Source organism: Mirounga angustirostris, unplaced genomic scaffold, assembly GCF_029215605.1.
Source record: "Mirounga angustirostris isolate CCGP_5_RB_7025 unplaced genomic scaffold, mMirAng1.0.hap1 SCAF_8, whole genome shotgun sequence".
NCBI lineage: Eukaryota > Metazoa > Chordata > Mammalia > Carnivora > Phocidae > Mirounga > Mirounga angustirostris.
In genome coordinates, this window is record NW_026991716.1 from 27,537,021 (window position 1) to 27,542,096 (window position 5,076).

A 5,076-nucleotide genomic window follows, 5' to 3' on the forward strand; every position below is an offset into this window, starting at 1 on the left:
ACTCCAGAATATCAATCCACTCAACTGGGGTATCTCATTTCTATGTGCCTTCTATGATATTAAAGGGATTTTTCTCAAGCCTGAGTGACATGCATAAGAAAGAGAATTAATAGATAACATACTCAAACCAGATGAAAGAGAATTAGTGGATGGTATAATGGCAATGAGCGAAGGGAAGTGGGATGGAGCCTACCATTTTGGCTACCTTTCCCTTGAATTTTTTTTTAATTCATACCCTCTTCCCTACCTTGTTAGATTTGACGAAAAGAAGGCTCATCCAGGACAGGAGAGTAGGGGCCAAGTGTTTGAAGGCTGTTGTGATGAGAAGGGCTCTGCTGGGCCCGGATGACTCACCTTTAACTAGGTGAGCAGGTAACTCAGTGCGTGGAACTTGTGAGTCCAAGTCATCATAACAAGTTTCTCCTGCGCCTGACCTCACCCAGGGCCCTGGGGCCCATCAGAGATATTCCATGGGTAGAGGTCAGCTTGCATCACCTCCTCCCAGGGGCTTCTGGCCCTGTGAGAATGTGCTCACAACGTCCATTTCTCCAAGGGGAGTATGAGGTGGAGTGTCCGGTGTCCTGTGGGCCCTTCTCTCACTGTTATCTGCTATCCTTCCTCTCAGCCCCAATACCCCCCAAAGCAACTAAAACCAAAAGGGGGGGAAGCAGAGAGTGAAAGAGCAAGCCAAACTCCACCCAGTGGTGTGCTGGTAAATGGTTTACATGGTTTACAACAGACTGGAAGGGAGCATGGAGGGGAAGCCCTAATTTGCAGTTTTTACTGATTCCTGTGGTATAAACACTTCCACTGTGGTCAGTTTCAGGCTACAACGTGATGCCACAGAAGTGGAGTTGGGAAAATGTGTTCAGTAGCACCATACAAATACAAAATATGAAATAATGCCTAAAGCAGAGATAATAGTAAATTTAGTCAAAGAATTTGGAAGTAATGAGTATTTTGAGGATTTGTTACCTTTGTGTTTAATGTAACTTATTATACATTTATACAGTTTAGTTTCCAATCATGGCTTTGTTTGATGACCACTGAAAAGTGGACACTTGGCTATCGAAAGCCAGCTTGAGCCAGCTCCAGTATATCATGGCCCCAGCCATGGGACAAGAAAAGAGGCTAAAGGTGTGTCCGTGATGCTCAACATGTCAAGGGCATCCCATTTGGCCACCTTCCTCCTTCTGTGCCCCTCACCCCCCTATACAAAGTGTAGAACTCAGGGGCTATTTCTCAGGGCAGAGAGAACACAAGAGACTCACAGGAAACCCCACTATGCAATCACCACTTTCTCCTCCCTGTAAGGAGGCAACAGTGACACTAGGGGACATGAAAACATGCACCTGAGGAAGCAGATCTGGGAGTTTTTTGGTTTCTGTTCAGCCTGAGATGTTGCGAGAGCTTCCACATGTTGGGTCCCAGACTGGCTTCCACAGGCCTTGGCTCTGAAAGTCCATCTCTGGGACACCTGGGTGAAAGCATCTGCCTTCAGCTCAGGTCATGATCCCAGGGTCTTGGAATCAAGTCCCACATCGGGCTCCCTGCTCCTCGGAGAGCCTGCTTCTCCCTATGCCTCTCTCTTTCTCTCTCTCATGAATAAATAAAAAATAAAAATCTTTTTAAAAAAAAGTCCATCTCTGCCCAGGCCTTTGCCCAGTAACCCTAGGGCAGCCCTCCCAGCAGCTGCCCAACTCCTGCCCCTCAGATCTGTGCTCCTCCTTTTCATCCCAGCTCAGCTTCCCATCCCTCTCTGTAGCTACCTTTGCCCTCTCTACAGGCCCTATATGCATCCCCTCAGGCCCACCCCATGCAGGCTGAAGCTCCCCTCTCCTCTTCTGCCCCACAGAAGCTCCCAGCCTTTCAGCTGTGGGGGTCTTCCTGCCCAGGGAGTAGATACCTTAGCCACCACCATGGGAAGCCACATGGCTTGAGAAATCCTGCAAGCTTCCACAGATCTCCAATGCCTCTCTCATTCCTAGGGAGAGAGCTACATCCAGACACCTGGAAAAGACCCAGAGCTGGAGAGTGGCAGCAGTGAGAGGAAAAATCAACAGAACCTTGAATTGGGGGACATGTTAGTCAACTGGCAAGGGCAGGAGGGGCTCCTGCCCCAGGACTCACCAGTCCCCACAACGAGGCCTACTGCAGCCTGACAAGTGGTGGCCCCAGGGATGCAGAGCTCTGTGGGAGCACATGCTGCAGGCACCAGGAGAGGTCCAAGAACTCAGTTGTCAGATGAGTAAAGGTTTGTTTTTCCCCTGACCAGAGGTTTTGCTTCTGTTGCTGGTGTTGTGCTCTAATTGCAAAGAAGTTATTCATCATTCTGGACTGGTGGGGAATTTGCTGGGCTTACCAGGAATAGGCTGGCCAGGTTTCTTGCATTTGCTCAGGCCTATAGCAAGACAGGGCCCTGGGAGAACTTTTTTTGTCCTGTACGTAGGAAAAGTAAGCAAACTGCATATAATTTCTTACAAACCGTATGCTATGCCCTTCACAAATACAATTAAATACCTCATGACTTCTCTCTGACCTTTGGTGTCCACAGATGGGCTAACATGTGGGGCAGGGCTAGTGAGGGGTGGGGGCTAACAGAGTCTTAACATCACCTGGCAGTTGCCAGATCTCTCCAACCCTGCGCCAATGGAAAATGCTGAAAGTTTCTTTTAACTCATTACGTGAAATTGACTGAAGGCCCAAGTTTGACTTTGGAGTTCCCATGCTTCTACCCCAAAGCTTACCCTTGGTGTGCTCCTCCATTCTTTTCTCCACTCTCTTTTCCACTTTGGCCATGCCCATTCTTCAAGGACAATAATCCTTCCCAATGTCTCTCAGGCAGAAACTTCTGCCTGTCCACCCAATTCTCATTCAAATTTTCTGATACCACAAATCTCTTTCCACTCTCTAAATAGCTGTGCTAAACAGCTGAGCTTTTCTTCTGCATTTCCAATGGGACTTTTTGAGGGCTGTGTGTCTTCTCGCTAAAGTGTAGGTGGCCACCTAACCTACCCGAAGTCTCTCAGAGCTGAAGAAAGAATCTGGAATTAGGAAGTAAAGAGGGCATTCCCTTGCTCCTCACACCCTGCCTACCCCCTGGGGCTCAGGCCCATGTTTGAGGAGAGTAGCCAGCATGCAGAGAGGCCTGCTCAGGCTAACCGTGAACCCACTTTCCTCAGTACATGAGTCCTTTCTCCCCATTCGAAGTTTCTCAAGCAAGAAAGAACTCTCCTAAGAAATCTTCTCCCCTTTTAACCCATTTTGGTCATTGTGGAGATGAGAGTCTCATGAATTAGAGCCATGTTCTAGCTGGAAGGATGCACAGGGCAGCTGGTCTATTATAGAAGAAACGGACAAATGACTGGAAGGGCCCATCAAGGCCTGCCACAGCTGAGGGCGAAGTTCACACAGAGAACACTCACTCTGCTTCCTCCCCACTTTTTCTTCAAAAGTAGAAGATAAAATAATACTTTTGTCTGAACCTAAACTTTTTTTTTTTAAGTTTAATGTTGCCTATAATGACTGGGATCCTAAATGTCAGAAAACTTTGAATTTTGCCTTGCTGTTTTTTAATATGATGGAAACCAGCCCATTTAGCTCCATTACAGGAATCATTGAAGCACCGGGCAGGAGTGATGTGATAACCAAATCACACAGTGGTGAGTAAGACCCGGGGTGAGATTGCCTGAGCAACACATTGACAGGAATGACTGAAACGTTTGCACGCTTCTTAATTTAATGTCTCAGCTTTAATGTTTGCATTTCTTGGTCTTTTTGCCAGGAAAAGTCTCTAACATGTCATCATTTACAGAGAAAAGTAATGTTTTAGCAACATGAAAAAAATGTAAGTCAGTACATGAGACTAACCATGAACATTTAGTTACATTTCTTACCCAGAAGAAAGGCAGCATTCAAGAAACCCTGGGCTGAACTGCATCTGCATGCTTCTCAACAAGATTGGAATTGCACAAAGGGATCCAGCCAGGTTTCAAAGAGGGACTTGCTTATTTGCTTGAGATTTATGGTCGGTTAGAGAAAATGTTTTCTAAAGAGTAAATGCTCCCTTCTAGTCTTTATAATCTGGCCATCAGATGGTGGAAGGTGGAGGGAGTTACCAGTTACTCTAGATTCCAGTGGGCAGAGCTTGCTTGGTCATTTGGGGGCAGGGGGGATTTTCTGTAGGGCCTGCAATGCTCCAGTTTTGCAAATTTACTCCTTGAACTGCATTTAAAAAAAAAAAAAAACTTAAATGTATTGTACTATTTTCATTAATATAAGATATAATTGATTGAGGTTACAGGGTAAACGATGGAAAATCTCCCATGAAGTTAATAATCAATCAAGAAGCTAATTCTTCTTAATTAATTAAATCTGCCATTTAGGGCGTCTGGGTGGCTCAGTTGGTTGGGCGACTGCCTTCGGCTCAGGTCATGATCCTGGAGTCCCTGGATCGAGTCCCGCATCGGGCTCCCTGCTCGGCGGGGAGTCTGCTTTGCCCTCTGACCCTATCCCCTCTCATGTGTTCTCTCTCATTCTCTCTCTCTCAAAATAAATAAATAAAATTAAAAAAAAAAAAAACACCAAAAAAACAAACAAACAAACAAAAAAAATCTGCCATTTATTTGGTAAACACTGCCACAAAGCGTCATGTCAGGTGCTGTGGGGAGACGGGCAGACAGATGTATTTTGTGTCTCCCCAAGGAGCGGTGGTTCCACAAGTAGTGTGAGGAGTGTTTTAGATGGTGCAGTGATGGGCATTTTTATTTCAATCATATTATATTTTTTAAAGATGATTTATTTATTTATTTATTTATTTGTTATTTATTTATTTATCAGAGAAAGGAAACACAAACTGGGGGAATGGTAGGCAGAGGGAGAAGCAGGCTCCTTGCTGAGCAAGGAGCCCGAGGCAGGACTCGATCCCAGGACCCTGGGACCATGACCTGAGCCAAAGGCAGATGCTTAACCAATCAAGCCACCCAGGCGTCCCATCAGTCATTATTATTTATTTTAAATGGATACTGGAAAATGTATATACAACAAGCACACCAACTTTGTGTCTTTTGCCAATTT